Raw genomic sequence first — 26,639 nt, 5'->3', positions numbered from 1 at the left:
TTTCCAGGCCTGGCCCATAAAAAGCTCCCATGTGTGATCTCCCACTATTTCCCATTCTCTAGTAGCTTTGGAGGCCACATGTGGAAGATATTAATGCACAGGTAGAAAGAACATGAGTCTCTGCGTGACTACATGGAGCAGAATCCCCAGCCCCATCAACCCATATTGCTGTGACAAGAATGAGGAATCAACTTTACTGCGTTCCACCACTGAAACATGGATGTCATTAGTTTCAGCAGCTACCATTACATGCCCTGTCCAGTGCACAGTTAGAACTGAAGGCCAGATTCAGAAAACCTGTGTTTATATCCTAGCTGTGCCACTTAGCTACGGGTGAGCCATGGCAAGTCACTTCGGCTCGGAACTGCTGTGAGGATTATATGGAAGAAGACTTTGTAAACTGTGAACGTGCTATAAATGTTAGATACTATTAGTATTAGTCCATTCTTCCTAAGTTGGTGAAAATAACAGTTTCCAAGAATAGAATACAGGGATTAGTCATTCTTTCCAAACTAATAAAAAGAACACAGTCTGGGATCTCATGATGCTGATATGAACTCGAGTTGTTGGAAAAGAAATTTGGGTGGGTCTATGGAAGGCCAATGATTCACTTCAGAATTCATGGAGTTACTTTACTGTTTTGTTCCTATGGAGAAACCTCTTTTTTTTTTCTTTTTTTATTTAGAGACAGGATCTCACTCCATTATACGACTGGAATACAGTGGCAGGATTACAGCTAACTGTAGCCTTGAACTCCTGGGCTCAAGCAATCCTCCTTCCTTAGCCTCCCAAGTAACTAGCACTATAGGAGTGTGCCATCCTGCCCTGCTAATTTTTAAAATTTTTTATAGAGATGGGGGTCTTGCTATGTTGGCCAGGCTGGTCTCGAACTCCTTGCCTCAAGCAATTCTCCCTCCTTGGCTCCCCAAAGTTCTGAGATAACAGGCATGAGCCACCGTGCCTGGCTAGGAAACCTTTTGTTTCTGAATATTTCATTAATTCTAGGTGTAAGGGTCAAGGGAAAGCTTTTTCTTTGGCCTTCTGAGAGTTATCTGAAAAGTCAAATCACGAAAGGCAAATTAACTAGAGAAAAGGCATACAAATGTACTTAACACATGTACAATGTATGCATGAGAAGCATCTCAGAGTGATTGCCCATCTCCAGTGTGGTTAGAAGCTTGTATACCACCTCCGCAAAACAGGCTATGGGAGGAGAAGAGAAATTCTGTTGAGGGGATTACAAGGGAGAATTAATAGATCTGGGAACAGGCATTAATTTGTTCTGCATCTATTTCTCTTTGAAGGTAAAAGGATCTGTTCAGATGTGGTAACATTCTTGGTCTTACTGGAAGGGGAAGAAAAACAATTGTTCTTTTTGGTGGGCTTGGATCTTAAGCAGATAAAGATTCTGGGAGAGGTGGTGGGGGGTGGGAGGGAGGGAGGGAGATCAGAGAGACCTTGAGGCTTTTTAAATTTAGCATGTCAAAATGCCATATTTTGGTATTTTGGTTTTTGGGCCCCAACATAGGTAACTCCAACATTGGAATATCTTAAGAATTCAACTTTTAGGCCAGGTGTGGTGGCTGATGCCTGTAATCCTGGCACTTTGTGAGGCCAAGGTGGGAGGATCGCTTGAGCCCAGGAGTTTGAGACCAGCCTGGGCAACATGGCGAAACCCCACATCTACAAAAAAATACAAAAGTTAGCTGAGCATGGTGGCATGCCCCTGTAGTCCCAGCTACTTGAGTGGCTAAGGCAGGAGAATCGCTTGAGGTGGAGGTTGCAGTGAGCCATGCTATTGTACTCCAGCCTGGGTGGCAGGAGTGAAACCCTGTCTCAAAACAATAATAATAATAATAATAATAATAATTCAACTTTTGTGGGGATTGGGCAGCAAGAAGAAAAGAGAGAAGAGTTGTTTCAAGATGAATTTTACCATTTTCCTTAAAATCAAATGTATTCAAAGTATTATTCTTTTTTTTCTTTTTTTTTTTTTTGAGACAAAGTCTCACTCTGTCACCCAGGCAGGAGTGCAATGGCGTGGTCTCAACTCACTGCAACCTCCACCTCCCGGGTTCAAGCGATTCTCCTGCCTTAGCCTCCTGAGTAGCTGGGACTACAGGTGCATGGCACCACACCCGGCTAATTTTTATATTTTTAGTAGAGATGGGGTTTTACTATGTTGGCCAGGCTGGTCTCGAGCTCCTGACCTTGTGATCTGCCTGCCTCATCCTCCCAAAGTGCTGGAATTACAGGCATGAGCCACCATGCCCGGCCTCAAAGTATTCTTTTTGAGCACACATTGGTTGGTAGTTTTGTATTTATCACAGGTGTTAACAATTCTTTGCTTTATCAAGCAGGCTGAGATAAGCCAGAAATCATATTCCAACATAAATTATATTTTAAAGTAAATCATGGGCAGGACCAAAGGAGACTTTGGAGACTGTTACTCACTTTATAAATTTCAACCTAGTCTTGAATATTGGAACAGTCCTGAGAGTGGGTAAACAGGCTTCTTGGTGTGAGATTTGGCAAGTGGGAAAGTATCCCAGCCTCAATGAGAAACTTCCAAGGCACCAGTGGTGCCTTCACCACCGATGACAGTTCCTGCTGCAGTCAGATGAAAGTAATGAGGCAGAGTCTGGTCATTAAAACCATCTGGGTCCTTTGTTCCTGGCCCTGGACCCATCCCTCTCCCAAGCAGATGATTTCTTAAGTTCCCTGTTTCTCCATTTCTTTTCTTCCGTCTCCACTTCCGCTTTGAAGTTTCTAGTCTCTCTTCTCCCTAACCTTCATAAGCTTTTTTGGTTTAATTTTACACTTTTGGAGTCTGATTTAGGGAAATGAATGTGCATCCTCTCTTCTGGACCCTTTCTCCCTGGGGCTATATCCTCCTCCTTCCCAACCTTTTTGTTTATCAGATCTGTTCACACTTCTCACTGGATTTTGAGCATTAGAATGAGAATCAGAAGACTTAAGCTGTTGCCCACCATAACATAGATAAAGTAAATTTATTCTGCTGGGACTCAGGATCTCATCTGTAAAAATAAAACAAGGTGGATTAGAGAGTCTCTATCTCTTTAGATTCTGTGTAAGATAAGATCCCCGATCAGTGGCTGACAGAGGAGGTGTTTGGAATTATCTTGCTAACTTCTAAAGTCCTACAGTTAAGCAGATTCTCCTTGCATTTGCTGGGTGAGACATCTGAGGGAATTTCCAGAAGTGTGCTGAAGTCATGAAATATGAATAAATCAGGAGTCAGTGAGGATGAGACTGGAGAAGTGGCATCAAACCTTGTTAGAAGGATTTTGCTTTATGTTAGGTTTGGAACTTTATCCTTTGGGTGATGCCGAGTCTTGGAAGGATTGTAATTAGGATCAGACTTGTGTTTTAGGAAGCTCATTCTGATGGAAACAGGAAGAATGGTGAAAGCAAAAGGCAGTGCCATCAGATAAAACCACTGCCAGTTGTTCAGGCAAGATACAGGGAGGATCTGAAGTTGGAAAGTGGAACGTAGTTGGTAAAAATGGGAAGAAGCCAATTTAATACATCTGGGGATTTGTTGGCTGATTGGCTAAGAGAGTTCAAGAGGAATAGAGGTCTAGGATGACTTTCTCTCATTTGAATGGATGGATTTGTCATGATTGTGGCACCTAAGGCTTTGTTGCTTATACCACTGCATTTTTTACTAAAAATGAAAAAATCAGGCCAGGCGTGGTGGCTCATATCTGTAATCCCAGCACTTTGGGAGGCTGAGGCAGGAGAATTGCTTGAGCTCAGTGTCAGGCCTCTGAGCCCAAGCTAAGCCATCATATCCCCTGTGACCTGCACCTACACATCCAGATGGCCTGAAGCAACTGAAGAACCACAAAAGAAGTGAAAATAGCCTTAACTGATGACATTCCACCATTTTGATTTGTTTCTGCCCCACCCTAACTGATCAATGTACTTTGTAATCTCCCCCACCCTTAAGAAGGTTCTTTGTAATTCTCCCCATCCTTGAGAATGTACTTTGTGAGATCCACCCCCCGCCTGCAAAACATTGCTCCTAACTCCACCACCTATCCCAAACCCTATAAGAACTAACAATAATCCACCACTCTTTGCTGACTCCTTTTTCAGACTCAGCCCACCTGCACCCAGGTGAAATAAACAGCCTTGCTGCTCACACAAAGCCTGTTTGGTGGTCTCTTCACAAGGACATGTGAGACATTTGGTGCCGAAGACCCGGGTCAGCGGGACTCCTTTGGGAGACCAGTCCCTTGTCCTCACCCTCACTCTGTGAAGAGATCCACCTACGACCTTCGGTCCTCAGACCAACCAGCCCAAGGAACATCTCACCGATTGTAAATTGGGTAAGCGGCCTCTTTTTACTCACTTGTCCAACCCCTCTCACTATCCCTCAACCTCTTTCTCCTTTCAATCTTGGCGCCACCCTTCAATCTCTCCCTTCTGTTAATTTCAGTTCCTTTCATTTTCTGGTAGGGACAAAGGAGACACATTTTATCCGTGGACCCAAAACTCCGGTGCTGGTCACGGACTCGGGAAGGCAGCCTTTCCTTGGTGTTTAATCATTGTGTGGATGCCTGCCTGATTATTCACCCACATTGCATTGGTGTCTGATCTCCGCAGGGATGCCTGCCTTGGTCATTCACCCACATTCCCTTGGTGGCAAGTCAATTGCGAGGATGCCTGCTTTGGCTGCTCATCCACATTGCAGCCCAGAGCTGCTCACCCCACCCCTTCTGTCTGTGTCTCTACCCCTTCTCCACTTTCCTGGGGGGAAATCACCCCTCACCCCTTCTCTCCGTGTCTCTGCTGCTTTTCCACTTTCCTGGGGGGCAAGCACCTCCCACCCCTTTTCCACTTTCCTGGGGGGCAAGCACCCCCTACCCCTTCTCTCCATGTCTCTACCCTTCTCTTTAAACTTGCCTCCTTCACTATGGGCAACCTTCCACCCTCCATTCCTCCTTCTTCTCCCTTAGCCTGTGTTCTCAAGAACTTAAAACCTCTTCAACTCTCACCTGACCTAAAATCTAAGTGTCTTATTTTCTTCTGCAACACCACTTGACCCCAATACAAACTCGACAGTGGTTCCAAATGGCCAGAAAATGGCATTTTTTATTTCTCCATCCTACAAGATCTAAATAATTCTTGTCATAAAATGGGCAAACGGTGTGAGGTACCTGACGTCCAGGCATTCTTTTACACATCGGTCCCTCCCTAGTCTCTGTTCCCAATGCAACTCGTCCCAAATCTTCCTTCTTTCCCTCCCGCCTGTCCCTTCAGTCCCAACCCCAAGTGTCTCTGAGTCTTCTGAATCTTCCTTTTCTACGGACCCATCTGACCTCTCCCCTCCTCCCCAGGCTGCTCCTTGCCAGGCCGAGCTAGGTCCCCAATTTTTCCTCAGCCTCCGATCCCCCACCCTATAATCCTTTTATCACCTCCCCTCCTGGCACCTGGTCCGGCTTACAGTTTTGTTCAGCGACTAGCCCTCCCCTACCTGCAATTTCCTCTTAAAAAGGTGGCTGGAGCTAAAGGCATAGTCAAGGTTAATGCTCGTTTTTCTTTATCCAACCTCTCCCAAATCAGTTAGCATTTAGGCTCTTTTTCATCAAACATAAAAACCCAGCCCAGTTCATGTCCCGTTTGGCAGCAACCCTGAGATGCTTTATAGCCCTAGACCCTGAAAGTTCAGAAGGCCATCTTATTCTCAATATGCATTTTATTTTATTACCCAATCTGCTCCCAACATTAAATAAACCTCCAAAAATTAAATTCCAGCCCTCAAACCCCACAACAGGACTTAATTAACCTCGCCTTCAAGGTGTACAATAATAGAGTAGAGGCAGCCAAGTAGCAATGTATTTCTGAGTTGCAATTCTTTGCCTCCACTGTGAAACAAACCCCAGCCATATTTCCAGCACACAAGAACTCCAAACGCCTGAACCGCAGCTGCCAGGGGTTCCTCCAGAACCTCCTCCCCCGGGAGCTTGCTACAAGTGCCGGAAATCTGGCCACTGTGCCAAGGAATACCCACAGCCCAGGATTCCTCCTAAGCCATGTCCCATCTGTGCAGGACCCCACTGGAAATCAGATTGTCCAACTCGCCCAGCAGCCACTCCCAGAGCCCCTGGAACTCTGGCCCAAGGCTCTCTGACTGACTCTTTCCCAGATCTTCTCAGCTTAGCAGCTGAAGACTGACGCTGCCCGATTGCCTCGGAAGCCTCGTGGACCATCACAGATGCTTTGGGTAACTCTTCCAGTGGAGGGTAAGTCCGTACTCTTCTTAATCAATACAGAGGCTACCTACTCCACATTACCTTCTTTTCAAGGGCCTGTTTCCTTTGCCTCCATAACTGTTGTGGGTATTGATGGCCAGGCTTCTAAACCTCTTAAAACTCCCCAACTCTGGTGCCAACTTAGACAATACTCTTTTAAGCACTCCTTTTTAGTTATCCCCACCTGCCCAGTTCCCTTATTAGGCCGAAACATTTTAATTAAATTATCTGCTTCCCTGACTATTCCTAGGCTACAGCCACACCTCAGTGCCGCCCTTTTCCCCAGTTCAAACCCTCCTTCACATCCTCTCCTTGTATCTCCCCACCTTAAACCACAAGTATAGGACACCTCTACTCCCTTCTTGGCAACCAATCGTGCACCACTTACCATCCCATTAAAACCTAATCACCCTTACCCTACTTAGTCATCTATGGTACCTCAGCTGCCGTCCATCTGCAGGATCCTCCCCACCAGGTTCACTGTTCCAGGATAAAGCTGTGTCCCTCCGACAGCCAGCCTAATCTCTCCTCTTCCTCCTGGAAATTGCAAGTACTCTCTCCTACTTCCCTTAAACCCACTCACATTTCTGAAGAACAGTAATAACCGTTATGCGCCTAATACGTCCCTTCATTCTATTAGGTCTGTTCGTCCTTACCCTACTTTTTGCAACAGGGCTTTACGAAGTCACCCCCACTACTTAGACTGAGCCCCCAAAAATAGTCATCCCTACTATCTTCCATCTAGTCACACTCCTACACCATTCTCAACTACTCATAAATGCCCTACTCTTGTTTACACCGCCGGTTTACACTGTTTCTCCAAGCCATCACAGCTGATATCTCCTGGTGCTATCCCCAAACCGCCACTCTTAACTCCCTCTTAAAGTAAATAAATAATCTTTGCTGGCAGGGCTATGCTGAACCTCCTTGGGCACTCTCTAATTGGATGTCCTGGGTCTTCCCAATTCTTAGTCCTTTAATACCTGTTTTTCTCCTTCTCTTCGGACCTTGTGTCCTCAGTTTAGTTTTTCAGTTCATACAAAACCGCATCCAGGCCATCACCAATAATTGTATATGACAAATGCTCCTTCTAACAACCTCACAATATCACCCCTTACCCCAAAATCTTTCTTCAGTTGAATCTCTCCTACTGTAGGTTCCCATGCCACCCCTAATCCCGCTTGAAGCAGCCCTGAGAAACATCACCTATTATCTCTCCATACCACCCCCCAAATTTTTGCCACCCCAACACTTTACCACTATTTCATTTTATTTTTCTTGTTAATATAAGAAGACAGGAATGTCAGGCATCTGAGCCCAAGCTAAGCCATCATATCCCTTGTGACCTGCACATATACATCCAGACGGCCTGAAGCAACTGAAGATCCACAAAAGAAGTGAAAATAGCCTTAACTGATGACATTCCACCATTTTGATTTGTTTCTGCCCCACCCTAACTAATCAATGTACTTTGTAATCTCCCCCACCCTTAAGAAGGTTCTTTGTAATTCTCCCCAACCTTGAGCATGTACTTTGTGAGATCCACCCTCTGCCCGCAAAACATTGCTCGTAACTCCACCGCCTATCCCAAAACCTATAAGAACTAATGATAATCCACCACCCTTTGCTGACTTCTTTTTCAGACTCAGCCCACCTGCACCCAGGTGAAATAAACAGCCTTGTTGCTCACACAAAGTCTGTTTGGGGGTCTCTTCACACAGACACATGAGACACTCAGGAGTTTGAAACCAGCCTGCTCAACATAGCGAAATCTCATCTCTACAAAAAATCAGCCGTGCATGGTGGCATCACCCGTAGTCTCAGCTACTCAGGAGGCTGAGGTGGGAAGCTCCCTTGGGCCCAGAAGGTTGAGGCTGCAGTGAGCCATGATTGCACCACTGCATTCCAGTTGGGTCACAGAACGAGACCCTATCTCAAAAAAAAAAAAAGAAATTCCCAACTTTTCTTCTGAAACTGCTTAACAATTTACTTCAAGGGAGCTGGAGTTGGCTTTCCTATAATTTTGCCACAGTGGCCCTAACTGACTGGTGTAGGAAGACATCTCACCTATGACAAGCATATATCCCAACCCACTGGCATACATAGGGATGGATACAGGGGAGAACAACTGATTCAATCCAAGCCAATCAGACTTCTCCAAAATTTCTAACTTGGAACCAAAGTGAACTTTAGTCAGTCCCTTATAAAGAATGGAAGTTGCAATAGGTAGATATAAAAGGATGCAGCTGGCAGCCATATTTTTCATCATATAGAAGAAGTCAGTCTGAAGCAAAAGAAAATGAAGCCAAAAGGCAAGGAGAAACAGGAAGAGGATTCCTGCTAATATTGAAGACCCTGGTTGCAGTTGTTCCCGGGGCCCATCTGCATCCCTGCCCCTCCTACAATTTGGTTATATAAATTTTCCTTGGATTTCATGAGGCAATACATTTCCTTTGTTGTCTAAACTACTTAAAATTGAGTTCGGGCACTTGCAGTTGAGAATCTTGACTATTTGATAGTCCATTAATTGAGTTCGGGAGAAATGGACAGAGGCAATTCCGAGTGAGGATAATGAGTTGTTTTGAACGTGTTAATTTGAGTTGCTTTGGACATTCACATGAAGATTTCTAGGAATCCTTTTATTAGGAATCTGAAGCTCAATAAGATAATCACATTATTCAAGTTATTAAAAATTTACTGAAAAAGACAAGTTCAAATATGATGCCTTCAGGCACAGTGGCTCATGCCTGTAATTCCAGCACTTTGGGAGTCTGAGGCAGGAGGATCACTTGAGCCCAGAAGTTCAAGACCTGCCTGGGCAATATAGTGAGACCCCGTTTCTACAAAAAATAAAATAAAATATTAGCTGCACGTGATGGTGCACACCTGTAGTCCCAGCTACTTAGGAGGCTAAGGTGGGAGGATTGCTTGAAGCCTCAGGGTTGAGGCCACAGTGAGCCGTGATCTCTCCGCTGCACTCCAGCTTGAGCAACAAAGCAATACCTTGTCTCAAACAAACACACAAAGAAATATGATGCCTTATGGAATTTCACCAGAGATATCCAATCAATATTGATTATTTCAGGATGTGATTGTTTAAGTAACTACAGCTGTCAATTGAACTAGTATTCAGATTACCATCCTCATTTCACAATGATATTGTGAAGCATCTTTCTAAGAACCTTGATCAAATCAAGGTAGAATGTTTCTACAGCATTCCCCTAATCTTCCTGTTCAGCAGAATAGCACAGATATGGATGAAAATGAGATTAGCATGACATGGCTTGTTCTTAGTGAACATAGCTCCTACTGCTAACTCCAAATGAGTGTTACTGTTTTCTAAGTCATCATAAATCAACCATCAATAATTTAATTATTTTGGCTACATCTGCTATCCTTACCTAAATCTATAGAACTAGGAAGTACTAGGTGGGTCGCTGGTCCAAGGGCAGTGGTGTTTACAACTAATTGATCACAATCAGTTACAGATTTGTTTGTTCCTTTTCCATTCCCACTGCTTCACCTGACGAGCCTAAAAACAAATAAAGAAATAAATAAAGATGTAATAGGTGGGTGTACTGAATCCTGAATAACATCTTCACAAATTATAAAACATGCCTCTATTAGCCTCACCAAATCTATGCATGGAAGTTTTTTTACCTCCCAATAGAAAGATACCAGCATTTCATAAACTTAATGGTGCCTATGAGTTGTCCTTGTTGTTCTGTTCAGAATGCAAAGGTACTGCTTCAGAAATGCCAGGTTGACCCTCCATGAGAAAATTATCTTTTCTGAGCAGCACAATAGTCCTTTACAGGTAAAGAAACCTGGGATGGAAATATTGACTCTAGCAATTACAAGCAGTGTGATTTTAGCGGGGAGTTACTTACAGCCACAATTTTCCTCATCTGTAAAACAGGAACAACAATTAATTCTCAGTACATTTGTGAGAATGAAATTAGATAATATATGTACTGTCCTAAACCAGGGCATGGCACAGGAGTCCATTTTCTCTCTCTCTCTTTTTTTTTTTTTTTTTTTCAGACAAGGTCTCTCCGCTGACTGCAGCCTCAACCTTCCTGGCTCAGGTGATCCTCCCACCTTATCTCCCCATGTAACTGGGACTACAGGCGCATGCCACCACATCTGGCTAATTTTTGTATTTTTTGTAGAGACGGGGTTTCACTGTGTTGCCTAGACTGGTCTCGAACTCCTGGGCTCATGCGATCCACCCACCTTGGCCTTTCAAAGTACTGGGATTACAAGCATGAGCCACTGCGCCTGGCCCAGTTTTCAATAAGTCGTCACTATGGGCTAGATGTAGTGGCTTACGCCTGTAATTCCAGCTAAGCGAGAGGAGCACTTGAGGTCAGGAGTTAAAGACCAGTGTAGTTGAAAAAGTGGGACCCCATCTTTATTTATTATTTATTTATTTATTTATTTAACGAAAGCACAGATTTATTGAAATGAAAGTACACTCCACAAAGTGGGAGTGGGTTCAAGCAAGTGGCCCAAGAGCCCCCACTTCTATTTTTAAAAGAAAAAAATAATAAAAAGAGAGAAACTATGGCCGTGTTTGCTTATTTGTTTTATTTGATGACACTGCTTCTTTCCCTTTTCCATTTGCCAATGTTTGTCACTAGTCTTGATTCCTTTGCATATCATTGATTTCGCTTTCTGGCTTCCTTTTTGAATTATTTCTCTCATCATGGCGGGGCATAGATCATCTTCATGAGAAAAAACTAAACATACTCCTCTATTAATAAAAACTATCTCATGGATAGTTTTTATAATTGGTGATCCTCTTAGGCAGCCAGTCAAATAAGGCCCATGGAAATTTCTGTCTATAACCCTGGCAAAGTGCCCATTTATGGGCTGGTTTTCCAGTAACTCCAAGTCAACCAAAATCACATTATAGGTAAATTAGGTACACTTTATTAATTTTTTTTTTGTGAGGTGGAGTTTTGCTCTTCTTGCCCAGGCTGGAGTGCAATGATGCAATCTTGGCTCACTGCAACCTCCGCTTCCCAGGTTCAAGTGATTCTCCTGCCTCAGCCTTCCAAGTAGCTGGGATTACAGGCACCCGCCACCATGCCCAGCTAATTTTTGGTATTTTAGTAGAGGTGGGATTTCATCATGTTGGCCAGGCTGGTCTTGAACTTTTGACCTCAGGTGATCCACCTGCCTCAGCCTCCCAAAAAGCTGAGATTATAGGCATGAGCCACCACACCCAGCCTAATTTTTTTTTTTTTTTTTGAGACAGAGTCTCTCTCTGTCACCGCAGGCTAGAGTGCAGTGGCACGATCTCGTCTCACTGCAGTTGAGACCACAGGCATGTGCCACCATACCCAGCTAATTTTATTTTTTGTAGAGACTATGTTGCCCAGGCTGGTCTTGAACTCCTGGAGTGCCACTGCACTCCAGCCTGGGCGACAGAGGGAGACGCTCTCTCCAATTTTGCACCTATCTAAAGAGCAAAACAGTTTTTGAGTGACCTTCTAAATAGCTCTTGTATCTATTTACTTCTTTCTATACCCATTCCCAACCCACAACAATGGTGTCCTCACTTCCAGTCTATTTTCTCCTCTACTGCCAGAGTGAGCTTTCTAATTTGTAAATATGACTGTCACTTTGCTGCATGGACCATTCAATAAGGCTTCCATTGGATTTATACAAGGCCCCTCATGATCTGACCATGGCATACCTCTCTAGTCACATTTCTTGCCACTCACAGCTTTGTGGTCTATAGCTCAACTAGACTTTATTGGAGTCTTCGGTTTCTCAAATGTCCCGTGATATCCGTTGTCTTCCAAGCTTTCCCCTTGTGGTAGGTACGCTCTCATTAGACTCTCCCTCTACTTCCTCAACCTTTTTGCCTTTGGCCTAATCTAAATTACTTTCTCTAGGCGTCTTTTTCTGACCCAAGCCTGGGTTAATTGTCCCTCTAATGAATAAACTGTGAATCATGGCAAGTATTATGTTAGAGTAATTGCCTATTTACTCATTTCAATCAGCCTACTAAACTGTATGAATTATGGGGAAAAGATCATGACTATTTTGCTTATCACCATGTGGTCAATTCCACCCACAGTACTTGACATAGAATAAGGCCCTCAACAAATTACTGTTGAATCAGTAATTGAATTAATGAGTCATAATAATTAGTAGCAGAGAATCAGAACTGAGATATAAATCCATTAAAAATGTGAGATACACTTATGCTAAAATATTATTTGTTATCTGAAATTCAGATTTAATTGAGAGTACTTTATTTCATCTGGCAATCTTGCTGGTTAATTAAATACCTCCTTCTGCATGTCTGAGAAATAAACGTACTAATTTCATCAAACCCAAATCTTAGATTATTTACTGCCTTAGCATTTCAATATAGTGAATGATCATGTTACTGGAGATGAATAAATTACTTTTCTTTCTCTCTCTCTCTCTCTGTTTTAACAGTAGGGATTGTGTAGGTTCCTTACTTGAATTTCAGTGTTTCAATACTTGGCTTTATGTGATCTGATCTAATATGCATTCCTTTACATACACTATTGTTCTGAACATTGTAGTTGGTTAAGTTCCTAGGGACAGCTGTGACCCTTAAAATTGCTCAATCTTCGTCTTTTAAACATTCCATTCATAATCTAATTTGCTGACTCTTTTTAGAGTCTCCTGTTTTTAAATTTTGCTTTCATTATTGCACAATTCATAGTGACTGATGTTGAGTAATTAATGAGTAATCTGATTTCCTTTGAAAAATAGAATATCTTTTTTTAATTCAGTTGCATCAACAACTTATTAGAGAAACTTTTTTTTTTTTTTCAGATGGAGTCTCATGCTGTCTCGCAGGCTGGGGGTACAGTGGCATGTTCTCGGCTGACTGCAACCTCTGCCTCCCAGGTTCAAGGGATTCTCCTGCCTCAGCCTCCTGAGTAGCTGGGACTACAGGCATGTGCCACCACACCTGGCTAATTTTTGTATTTTTAGTAGAGACGGGGTTTCACCATGTTGGCCAGGCTGGTCTCAAACTCCTGACCTCAGGTGATCCACCTGCCTCAGCCTCCCAAAGTTCTGGGATCATAGGCATGATCCACTGTGCCCGGCCTAGAGAAAATTTTTAAGACTAACTTCATTTTTTCAGTGAACTTAAAGAAACAAATACTTAAAAAGTTAAGTGCACAAATGTTCATATTAAAAATCAATGTCAAGGCCGGTCAAGGTGGCTCACACCTGTAATCCCAACACTAAGAAAGACTGAGGCAGGAGGATCACTTGAGGCCAGGAGTACTAGGCAAGCCTGGGCAACATAGTGGGATTCCCATATCTACAAAAAAATAAAAATAAAAACAACCTGTTGTGGTGGCATGCGCTTGTAGTCCCAGTTACTAGGGAGGCTGAGCGGAGAGGATCACTTGATTCCAGAGATAAAGGCTACAGTGAGCTACGATGGCACCACTGCACTCTAGCCTGGGTAACAGAGTGAGACCCTATCTCTAAAAAAAACTGTTTTAAATGATTAAGTATTTACCTCCATTTAAGGTTTTAGCCTGGGGGCAGTTGCAGATGTAAAAGTAAATGGTTTCCAGAAACAATTTAGCAAGACAAAAAGTAATTGACACTACACAAAAGATGCTGAAAAAGTTCTGTGAGACTTCAGAAGATGTAAGAGAGTTCCCTTCCAACTAGAGGAACCAGGTGAGACTTTGTTTCAGGTTTTTGTAGAGGAAGTGGCATTGGTCCTGGGCTTTGAGGGCAGGATGGATGAGAATGCACCACCATGCAGAAGGATCCTCATAGGCAAAGTCTTCCTTTACCTTTAATATGAGCAACATTGAATCTCTTAAAAATTACATCCTTTTAAGAAGGCTTCAAGCAATATTTATACAATGGCCACACATCTGAGAATTGCCAAGGTAGTGTCACAAGATGCTGATAAGACTTCTACATATATTTTAAGAGCACGACTAAAGATATGTTGAGAAAACATGGTGTGGACCATTATCTATGTATGTGATAATTACATATAGCCATATTTAGTGCGTTAATATATGTATTTTAAGATGATTCCAGGCCAGGCGCGGTGGCTCACACCTGTAATCCCACCATTTGGGAGGTCAAGGTGGTCGGATCATGAGGTCAGGAGATAGAGACCATCCTGGCCAACTTGGTGAAACTCTGTCTCTACTAAAAACACAAAAATTATCTGGGTGTGGTGGTGCATGCCTGTAGTCCCAGCTACTTGAGAGGCTGAGGCAGGAGAATTCCTTGAACCCGGGAGGCAGAGGTTGCAGTGAGCCAAGATTGCACCACTGCACTCCAGCCTGGCAGCAGAGTGAGACTCTGTCTCAAACCAAAAAAATAATAATAATAATAAAGAAAAGAAAAGAAAATGATTCCAAATAATTACTTATCTGGCTGAATGATCTGGCTGAATGTTGCAGACAGTCTTTTGAAGCACTTTGCCTACAGTTAACTACCACCAGCCCTTCAGTTGACAGATATGAATATCCTTAAAGAGCTAGAGGACTTCCCCCAGTTCAGAGCCCAAAGTGGTAGCAGCCACTTTGACTTAGGATAACCTAGGAGGAAGTTTCCATGGGTGTGCTACAGTGCATGAAGGAACAACTCTGGGAAAGGTCGGTGGGGATTTTTGTCCCCTGCACCTTAGTTCTGATTCATTTTCTAGGCTCATGTAGCTCTCAGTTATCTGGGCCAAGGGGTGTGGAAGGCAGTTGCAAAGTTAAATCCTGAGCCATCCTCTTGGCCTTTTCAATGCATCATGGGATTCTCTCCCAGCAAACTCGCCTCTCTCATTTTGTTCTCCTGAGTTCATTGCAACCGGAACATGAGTGTGAGTGGCAGGAGAGGCCAACTGATGGAAACAGGAACCACACATCCATTAATCCTGATCTGCATTCCAAAATCCAGAAAGCACTACAAACTGAGTTTTTGTAGCTTATTTGGCAGCAAAATCTGACCTCACCTGAACTCATTTGAAAGCAAAACTTTACCTGGACCTACATGAGACTATTTGGCCAAGTAGCATAAATATTCACATTTTACTGCAAAAATATTAATGTATTTTAGTACAGAGTGCTGTCCCAGAGTCTGCTGGGAGTGTAAATAATACACAGTACATACATTGTATTACTTTTCTAAAAATCCAAGATAATTCTGAATTCTGACATCTGGCCCCAGGGTTTTAGATAAAGCCTTGTTGTCCTATAAGAGCAGAGATAACTGTACAATAGAAGGACATTGGTTCAGTTAATATTATTTCTGAACTGTCACTCTTTAGCATATGAAATTAATATTTTTCTAAATCAATAGGTTTCAATATATGATCTCAGGACACTGGAAATTTCTAAGCTATCTTATGTGGCCTGTACTTTTATTGCTATATATAAAAAATTATGTATGCTTTATAGTGACAGCAAGAGATTATTGATAGCTCATAAAAACCAAGCCAATTTGTTCTTCCCACTAACTCACCTCTTTCTCTTTCTCCTCCCCTACTTTTTTCTTTCTCTCTCTTTTTGTGGTATGTGTTGGCAACTAGGGAAAATAGGAACAGGGTCGGCTTCATGGATATGTGATCAGTGCAGCTACACAAGATCCTGCACTTTCTCTGGAGTCAGGGTTCTCCAGAGAAACAGAAACAGTAAGATGTAGGGGTGTGTGTGTATGTGTGTGTGTGTGTATGTGTGTGTGTGTGTGCGCGCACACATGCACTCGCATATGTGTGTATAAAGAGATTTATTATAAGGAATTGGCTCCTGCTATTATGGAGGCTGTCAAGTCTCAAGATCTGCAAAGTGAGTTGGCAAGCTGTAGACTCACTCAGGAGAGCTGATGGTGTGGTTCTAGTACGATGGCCAGCAGGCTCAAGACCCAGGAAGAGAATGTTTCAGTTTAAATCTTTGTTTGTTTGTTTGTTTGTTTGTTTTTTGAGACAGAGTCTCACTCTGTCACCCAGGCTGGAGTACAGTGGTGTGGTCTCGGCTCACTGCAACCTCTGCCTCTCAGGTTCAAGCGATTCTCCTGCCTCAGCCTCCCGAGTAGCTGGGATTACAGGTGTGCCCCACCATGCCTGGCTAATTTTTTTACACTTTTAGTAGAGATGGGGTTTCACCATGTTGGTCAGGCTGATCTCGAACTCCTGACCTCGTGATCCGCCCACCTCGGCTTCCCAAAGCACTGGGATTATAGGCGTGAGCCACCACGCCCGGCCAGTTTAAATCTTAAGTCAGGGAAAACCTCTCTCTCATTTGGGAAGGGTCAGCCCTTTGTTCTGGCCTTCAGCTGATTGAATGAGGCCCCCCACATTAGGGAGGGCAAACTGCTTTGCTTAGTGTACAGATTGAAATGTTAATCTCTTTCAAAACACTCTCACAGAAACAGCCAGAATGATGTTTAACCAAATATCTGGACATCCCGGGGCCTGGTCAAGCTGAAACATAAAATAACAATCACAAAAAGGGACCACATGCTTGGAGTTTAATGATCTGTGGTCACCAATTAGACATTTTTAATACTCTTTTCTTTGAATTCCTATTTCCTAACTGAAGTCTACTGGACAGTGAAACGTATACTAGGGTCTTGGAGCCTTGGCTCACCATCATCCCACCTCCCTACCTCCTGGAACTATGTCCTGTCTGCCTGTTTCTTGCCCCCTGCCTCATGTACACTGCTGTCCTCTGCCCCCAACATGAGTCTTGAGAACAAGTGTGGGGAAGATCGGGGCTGGACACATGCACCCCAGGGCCCCAGGCAACTGGAGGGTTTGCGCTCACACCATGCGCATCCTATGCCCAAAGTAATTTGACATTAAGTAGCCAAAAATAATAATAACAATAAAGAGCATCACATGACAGATGAAGAAATAGGCCATGAAAGAAGGGAATAAATGGTTTTCCTGAGTTTATGAACAAGGGCCTCTGAATTTTCATTTTTCATGGAGTCCCACAAATTATGTAGCTGGCACTGGATAGGGAGAATACTCAAGAAAATCTTTTTTTTTTTCTTTTTTTTTTTAGACGGAGTTTCGCTCTTGTTGCCCAGGCTGGAGTGCAATGGCATGATCTTGGCTGAATGCAACCTCCGCCTCCCCGGTGCAAGCAATTCTCCTGCCTCAGCTTCCCAAGTAGCTGGGACTACAGGTGCTCACCACCACGTCCAGCTAATTTTTTGCATTTTTTAGTAGAGACGGGGTTTCACCATGTTGGTCAGGCTGGTCTCGAACTCCTAACCTCAGGTGGCCACCCGGCTCAGCCTCTCAAAGTGCTGGGATTACAGGCGTGAGCCACCGCGCCCGGCCCTCAGTGAAATCTTTAGCTTCTTACACACAGACACAGACACACACACACACTCTCACACACACACCACAGAGTTATTTTTCATCATCGTTGTTCCTATTTTTGGTACTGGTGGATGCAAATGATGAAATTCAAGAATCAGCCAATTCAACTGATATTTTAAACTTGAATCACAACTGACTTTTCCTTTTACCTCACTTCCCATTTCCAGACTACATACAGTCTTATTAATGTTTGCTAATAGCTCTCTAATCCATCTTTTCTTCTTTTTTTAATTATTTTTTTTACAGTGGGGTGAGACAGGGACTCGCTATGTTGCCCAGGCTGGTCTCAAAGTCCTGAGCTCAAGCAACCCTCCAGCCTCTGCCTCCTAAAGCGCTGAGATTACAGGCCACAGTCACCCTTTCTTATTCATTTTCACTCCCACCAACCTAGTTCAGGAATAGTTTTCCTATTCTTCTCCTCATCCCTGTCTTCTTCCCCTCCATTACCCCTCATTCTCCCTTTTCCTCCTCCTCCTCATCTTCTTTCACTATTACCACTATCACTATCATTACAGGAAGAGTCATTATGCCTATATTACGTCAGACACTGTATTAGGTTTTTTGTTTGTTTGTTTGTTTGTTTTTGAGACCGAGTCTCGCTCTGTCACCCAGGCTGGAGTGCGGTGGCACGATCTCGGCTCACTGCAACCTCCACCTCCCGGGTTCAAGCAATTCTCCTGCCTCAGCTTCCCAAGTAGCTGGGACTACAGGTGCTCGCCACCATGTCCAGCTAATTTTTGCATTTTTTAGTAGAGACGGGGTTTCACTATATTTAGGGCAGGCTGGTCTCGAACCCCTGACCTCAAGTGATCCACCCGCCTCAGCCTCCCAAAGTGCTGGGATTACAGGTGTAAGCCACTGAGCCTGGCCAATATTGAGTTTTATTAGGGGTAACTTCCATAAACAGACGGCCCAGTGGCAGTGGGCTGGACAGGAGAACCAAGACTGCTTGCAGAAAGCATGCAGTTTAGGTAACATTTTCACTTAGCATCCTCCCCATAGCAATCTCCACGTGGCAACCTTCATTCAACCCAAAACAAAGGACGTCAGGACGCCAATCCCTTGTATGGCCCGTGTTCATGAGACAGTCTGGGGGTTCAGAAGTTCCTCATAGATAAGGAATGAATGTCCGCGTTGGCCACTCCTGGATTCCTTAAACTCAGAGCTCTGAACACACATTCTTCTTTTAAGTTATTGCTGTAAGTTGCTTCTACAATACACTCCACCCCAGTATACTCTTTTTTTTTTTTTTTTTGCGGAGGACGGAGTTTTGCTCTTGTTGCCCAGGCTGGAGTGCAGTGGTGCGATCTCGGCTCACCACAACCTCCGCCTCCCAGGTTCAAGTGATTCTCCTGCCTCAGCCTTCTGAGTAGCTGGGATTACAGGCATGCACCACCATGCCCGGCTAATTTTGTATTTTTAGTAGAGATGGGGTTTCTCCATGTTGGTCAGGCTGGTCTCGAACTCTCGACCTCAGGTGATCCACCTGCCTCGGCCTCCCAAAATGCTGGGATTACAGGCATGAGCCACTGTGCCTGGCCCACCCCAGTATACTCTTGAGTGACCCTCACATTCTTATCACATTGTTCTTCCATGATTTCCCTAGAGCCAGGTATGCAGAGGGCCAGGTATGTGGAGGAACATTGCAGCAAGACCCCTAAGTAGCAATACAAGCAATATAGAAGTGGCTACAGGTACTCAGGTTAGCTGCTTGGATGCACCACGGCAGGCCCAGGATGGAGAAGGGGGCAGCTGTCTGCAGACCCAATTATCTGTTTTGTTCTAAAGACAGACCACCATCTGACACATGGTGGCAAAGAGATTTGCCACACACCATCTATGGGCAAAAGCGTGAGATGTTTAGTGGGTACAAAGAAAGGGTAAGTCACAGTTATTTAATAAGACATGGGAAGTTGTGTAGTTCTGAGACAGCAACACTCTTGGCAACGGACTGCTGCCTAGTTTACAATGTCAAATGGATTGGCTCCCCTCTGCAACGTACCACAGGAAACCCAAGCAAGACACTGGGGGCACCATAATCTTCCACTGTGAGACGAAGATCGTCCCCCCGTACAAGGGAGGATCAGGACTCACCATCCCAGAAGCCTGGGCAGGCGGAGCAGGTTGGAAAATACGGTTTTTGGCTGTACTCCCATTTGCTTAGCTAAAATTGAAGGGGTGCTATTACTAAGGAAAGGAAAGAATATGTAAAAGACTGTAACTAGCAGTACATAAAACAGAAATTAAGTAGAGGTGGGATGGAGAGAAATACCTTTGGTTCATCTATGATCAATGACTGAAACAGAAGTGTTAGCAAAATTTTCCAAATTGTTAAATTTTAAAATAGTTTTCCTGTGACATTTGAGCTTGCTTTTTGTCCTAATTACCTTAGCGTTCATCTTCCTTTCCTTCAATTTCATTGTTTCTTCTGTCATTCATGTAAGAACTAATATACCTAACAGGAATAAGATGTGAACAAACATTAGTTCATCCATTTAGCAAATTTTTCTTGCAGGCCAACTATATAAAAAGCATTGTCCTAGGTGCTTAGCTACATCAAAAAACAAAGCCCATATTCCTGCCTTGTGACTACACAAGTGGTGGGTAATATACAGTAAACAAGAAGTTCCCATGGAAGCAAAGCTAATTCTATCATATCAACAAGATTTCAATCTCCTAGAGGGACAGAAATAATAATAATTCTGGTCTTAAAAATAATTCCCTGGTGGGCCAGGCGCAGTGGCTCATGCCTGTAATCCCAGTACTTTGGGAGGCCAAGGCAGGCCGATCACCTGAGGCCAGGAATTCGAGACCAGCTTGGCCAACATGGTGAAATCCTACCTCTACTAAAAATACAAAACCTAGTGGGCGTGGGGCCGGGCACCTGTAACCCAGCTACTCGGGAGGCTGAGGCAGGAGAATCGCTTGAACCTAGGAGCTGGAGGTTGCAGTGAGCCTAGATAGTGCCATTGCACTCCAGCCCGGGCGACAGAGCAAGACTCTGTCTCAAATAAATAAATAAATAAATAAATAAATAAAATAAAAAATAATAATAATTCTCTGGTCTTAAAGGCCTGTAGTAGCACTCAGGTAGCACATTCTATTTGCGTGCTCTCCAGTCATTTGTTGAAAGATTCTTACCAAGGTAAATAAATATCTTTCTACAGTCCCTTGAGTCTAATTTTCCTTAAGAAAAAAATGTTGTTGATCTTGATACTTTTTTTCATAATCAACTTGATCAGTATTTTAGAAACCCAACCTGAAGTAGCTTAGGCCAAAAACAAAACAAAACAAAACGAAAAGGCCGGCGCGGTGGCTCACGCCTAAAATCCCAGCACTTTGGGAGGCCGAGGAGGGCGGATCACCTGAGGTCAGGAGTTCATAGACCAGCCTGGCCAACATGGTGAAACGCCATCTCAACTGAAAATACAAAAAAATTAGCTGGGCGTGATGGCGGGCGCCTGTAATCCCAGCTATTTCGGGAGGCTGAGGCAGGAGAATCGCTTGAACCCAGGAGGCAGAGATTGCAGTAAGCGGAGATCACGCCATTGCACTCCAGCCTGGGCAACAAGAGTGAAATTCTGTCTCAAAAAAAAAAAAAAAAGAAGGTAGTGGTGATCATCTTTAAAAAGCATTCTGGCATATGTTATCTCTAAGTGGCAAGCTGAATGATCTTAGGGACAAATAGAACCAAAAACTGAAATGCAGCCAGCACTTTCTCTGTCTCATCTCTCCAAGTGTGAGCTCTTTTTTTTTCTTTCTGAAAATTGGCTTCCTCCATATGGCAAGGAACACCACATCTCCAAATTTCACACCCCATGCTCTCATACAAGAGAATATGGGATTCTCTGCCAAACTAGCCTGACTTGGGACAGGCACACTGATAATCTACAGCTAAAGAATCAGGATGACAGCAAAGACATGGCCCCTAGGTACCGACTTCTTGGATATCTTGAGCTAAATGAGCATGGAAGCAACCTGATGGGTTGTCATAAGATTTGAGAACATCTCATCAGTCACTTTTCTGAGAAAAGATACCCAAGGTTAAGTGAGATAAGAGCAGAATTCTTCTGAAAAAGTGTTAACAAGTCAGTCTGCCAGAGTCTGATCCCAGGTCTTCATGTTTTTCATAGAATTTTAATTTAAATTTTTTCTTTTTTTTTTTTTTTTTTTTTTTTTTTACAGGCAGGGTCTTGCCCTGTTGCCCAGGGTGGAGTGAAGTGGTGCAATTGTAGCTCAGGGCAAGCTTGAACTCCTGGGCTCAAGTGATCCTCCCACATCATCATCCTGAGTAGCTGGGACTACAGACGCACACCACCATATCTAGCTAATTTTTAACCTTTTTGTAGAGACAGGGTCTCACTATGTCGCCCAGGCTGCTCCCAAGCCCCTGGCCTCAAGTAATCCTCCTGTCTTGGTATTCCAAAGAGCTGGGATTAAAGGCAGGAGCCAAACAACTGGTCACTTTTTTGAGAGAATTTTTAAAGATGTGTCATGAATACCAGGCTAGTTAGGCATAACGTCACAATTAGGTGTGTGTATTGTTTTGCTTTGGAATGGGCCTGGGGCATCTTTCAAATGTATATGCCCACAAGTAAATGGGTAGTTCAGGAAGTTCTTTTGTAATATCCACAAATAATTATCCTTAAAAACAAGTAACTGAGACATTAATGAAAAAATATTCTGCAAACACTGAAGCCTTTTATTTTAAAATGTCAAGGTCTCAGGAATACAACTCCAAGTTTATTATCTTTATTTTCCACTTGGTGGTGATGTGCATTATAATTTTTTCTCCCCTAAATGAGAATGCTTTGAATCAAATCATACTTCTTCCTTCCGCTGTGTCTGTGCCAACGGTGGCAGCTGAGTTCATTTTCATTACCTCAGCATTGTTACCAAGAGTTTAAATAGGTTGACTAACATTTGGAACACCAGGACAGAGGCTCTGTTTTTCTGGGCTTTGTAAAGTACCTAATATAGTGACAATATGTGGGCATACAGATATATTGTAATTATATACTAGAAATGACACAGAGTACCTAGACTCCTCTGGGTAGAAAAAAGCCAAGCTTTGATTTCCACACTCAAACCAGCTGAAAAGTCAGAGCTTTTTTTCATTTGTAATTCCTCGCTTTCTGAAAGCAAACTGAAATGCCTGTGGCCAAATGCCTTCTCTGAGTCAAATCCAGGTTGAGTCCTCCATGAGCTCAAAACCTGCTCTGTGTGTGTGTGTGTGTGTGTGTGTGTGTGTGTGTGTGTGGTCATCTTGATTTCTTTCAACCATCTTAAATGGCTTGATTTATTGCCCAATGTCACTGAAATAAAAACTAGCTGTTAGGGTAGCCCAAATTGTCAAATCACTGGTTTTCAAGCTGCTGTTTTTTGGTTCCTGGTCCTGGCATGACACCGTGACTTTATAGAACATTCTCCATTGTAGAATTCTGGGTGGTCTTGAGGTCCTTTCCCAGTACTAAATGGTACCAGGCATAGCACCAATGGGAGGAACATCAGGAAGATGTTTTTTTTTTTTTTTTTTTTTTTTCTGAGACAGTCTCACTCTGTCTCCCAGGCTGGAGTGCAATGGTGCTATCTCAGCTCACCGCAACCTCCACCTCCCAGGTTCAAGTGATTCTCCTGCCTCAGCCTCCTGAGTAGCTGGGATTACAGGCGTATGCCACTACACCTGGCTAATTTTTGTATTTTTAGTAGAGACGGGGTTTCACCATGTTGGTCAGGCTGGTCTCGAACTCCTGAACTTGTGATCTGCCTGCCTTGGCCTCCCAAAGTGCCGGGATTACAGGCGTGAGCCACCGCACCCGGCCGGAAGATGTCATTTCAAAGCCATGTTGTTCTTTCAGATTCTAGAGTTGATGGTTACACTGGCAGTCCCTCCTGACTGCCCTCCCCACCCACACTCCCAGGCCAATGAGGAAAAGTCCTAGAGAGCAGCATCAGATGCTTGTTCATGTGTAGAGTTTGGTCAACATCACCAGCCCCGGCCCTCCTCTAGCTGACAAACAGGCAGTTGTCTATTTTGGCTTTGACTAGACTCTACTTCCGTTTACCTCAGTCATATCCTTTTTAGATTTGTTTCTCTCCCTTCCCCCACCTTCCTCTTTCCCACTGTTATTTATAAACGTTATACACTTGTTTACAGAGAAAATAACAAACTTTAAAATTAATTGTTGATACAATTGCCAAATGAATAATGTCCAGGTGTCCGCTTTTAAGCATCACAGGCATCTCTAGTCATCTCTTTTTAGTTGTTACCCTAGGATTGAGAAGACCAACAGCAGGAAAGGTGGTGACTCACACTCAGAACCCAAAAAACAAACACCCACTAATGACTCACACCCTGGAACCAGGGAGATTTTGAGACTTTCTTTTGCTGAAAAAATGCATATGCAAACAACATTCCCATCACCAGGAGGCCAAGCTGGCTCTTCCTGCATGGAATGGGGCTCTGCTGAGGTGGCTGCGAGTCAGGGATGTGTCACCGACCCAGGGATGGAGTTTACTGGGTTAGTAGATGGAGGGCAGCTAAAACTAGAATTTCTTCTTTGCTTTTTTCCAAATGCCTGCTGGAGAAAATCCGATGTATCCTGTGTGAGTCAGTTGTGAGTGTATCTGCTGGGATAAGGGCATGTTAAGTCACCACTCTCCATCCCCTCTGCTTGTTTTAATTGTGATTTTAATTAGCACGCAGGTCATCTGAGCAGAGGTGTGGCCTTTCATCTGAATGTGGATTTTCTGTCTGTGTGGTCCTTGATTGGCTACTTGGATCTTATAATGATAAAAGAATTTTTAAAGTACCTTTTCTTTCCAAAGTTTAGGGCTTTACTGAACTTTAAATATAAACTTAGGGCCCTCTGTTTATATTTAGATAAAAAAAGAATTGTGAAGATAAAGGATCTTTTGTGGCAAAGTGCTTTGAAACCCTGAGATGAAAGGGAACCCGTAAAGAGAAATTAACCTCATTTATTTTTTAAGCAGCATTTTCCTGCGTGTGTGGACAAATGTAATTTGAGGCAGCTTGAATTAAGAGCCTTGTCTTCACTCCACTCATAACCCTCCCTGTCTCCAACCGAGTCGAAGCACCTCTTTTTTCTTTCACTTCTCTATTCCTCAAGCCAGAGCTTGTCTGGTAGGGAAGGCAAATTCAGGCTTGTAATCCATCCTCTCCCCCCAGGTCTGACTGCTCCCTGGCTGGGCTTCCACAGGGGCACCCAGTCCCCTTTGTGGAAGATCCAAAGTTCAACACAGAAAGGGAAAAGCAAGATGTGTGGAGTGGGAGACTTGCTTGGCTTTGCTTCCATTACTTTTGAGAACTCCCATTACATTCCTGAATCCACTGATGCATAGGTGGCAAAGCATTCAAAAGCGCTTTGGGGCAAGACTACTATTTAACTGAGACACACTGTACCACCACGCCTATTACTAAAATATTAAAGTATTTATATTTTGATTTGTAAATAGCCATTGCCCATGGCTTCACCATTGTCAAATATTTTTAATTGTACCAATTGTTTGTAAGCCAGGAGAGGGTTTACCTTCTTAGTTTCACACAGTGTTTAGCCTATCTTGTATATACTAATATGCATATTATGCATAGTATTTGAAATGCATATACTAATTGGTTAGGGGAAGAGAATGCAAAATTCCAGCTGCGTTTTTAGGCTGTCAGGGTAGTGAGAGACCAGTTTGGAGTCTCCCTACAAACTGTATTTGAGTGCTTCTAAGACAGAATTTAGAACTCGAGTTCTCCCATTCATTCTCTTTGGGATTCTGAACCAAGGGAGGGCACACAAAAGGATCGGTGACTGGATAGGAAACAATACCCTCCTACTTAGGAAGCACCAGCTGAAGGTCTAATAACCTCTGGGAGTCTGTGCTGGAGGCAAGGCCCAGGCCTGGGGCTAAAGTTCTCTACTTTCCAATCCGGAGATTCTCAGAGACCCTGTTCCAGGTGCGGAGATACTGAGACACAGGGGGCCAACGTTCCTGAGCCCACCACTTTAAGGCAAGTGGCCTGGCCAGAGAAAAATGGTCCAGTTCACCCAAGTGCTAGAAATACAGGAGAAAGAATGAAGCTTGGTCTCTGCTTTTGAGGTACACCCCCAAAATGTGGCCCCATTAATGTCTCAGATTTTGACCAACCACAACTTTTCTTCTGGTGGGTAAGAATGGAGGATGAGACCCTATTGAGAAAGCCCAAACATTGAAGCGGTGGCCTGCCCCTCCACACCTGTGGGTATATCTCATCAGGTGGGAAGAGAGACTGAGAAAAGAAATAAGACACAGAGACAAAGTATAGAGAAACAACAGTGGGCCCAGGAGACCGGCACTCAGCATACCAAGGACCTACACCGGCACTGGTCTCTGAGTTCCCTCAGTTTTTATTGATTACTATTTTCACTATCTCAGCAAGAGGAATGTGGTAGGAGAGCAGAGTGATAATAAGGAGAGGATCAGTAAGAAAATATGTGAGCCAAGGAATCTGTGTCACAATTAAGTTTAAGGGGAGGTACTATGCCTAGATGTGCACGTAGGCCAGAGTTATGTTTCTCTCCGCCCAAACACTTCAGTGGAGTAAAGAATAACAAAGCAGCATTGCTGCCAACATGTCTCGCCTTCTGCCATAGGGCGGTTTTTCTCCTATCTCGGAATTGAACAAATGTACAATCAGGTTTTATACCGAGACATTCAGTTCCCGGTGCAGGCAGGAGACAGTGGCCTTCCTCTATCTCAACTGCAAGAGGCTTTCCTCTTTTACTAATCCACCTCAGCACAGACCCTTCACAGGTGTCAGGCTGGGGGACGGTCAGGTCTTTCTCATCCCATGAGGCCATATTTCAGACTATCACGTGGGGAGAAACCTTGGACAACACCCGGCTTTCCAGGGCAGAGTTCCCTGCGGCTTTCCGCAGTGCATTGTGCCTCTGGTTTATCGAGACTAGAGAATGGCGATGACTTTTACCAAGCATAGTGCTGGTAAACAT

At 43.7% G+C, this 26,639-nt stretch overlaps 1 pseudogene; it reads right to left on the bottom strand.

Moving 5' to 3' along the window:
• Positions 1–5,996: 5,996 nt before the first annotated feature.
• LOC129143570 (uncharacterized) lies at positions 5,997–26,639 on the bottom strand (annotated as a pseudogene).

This window comes from Pan troglodytes, chromosome 2 (genome assembly GCF_028858775.2).
Source record: "Pan troglodytes isolate AG18354 chromosome 2, NHGRI_mPanTro3-v2.0_pri, whole genome shotgun sequence".
NCBI lineage: Eukaryota > Metazoa > Chordata > Mammalia > Primates > Hominidae > Pan > Pan troglodytes.
The sequence above is the reverse complement of the archived record's forward strand: the minus strand, read 5'-3'. Positions and strand labels throughout refer to the sequence as shown.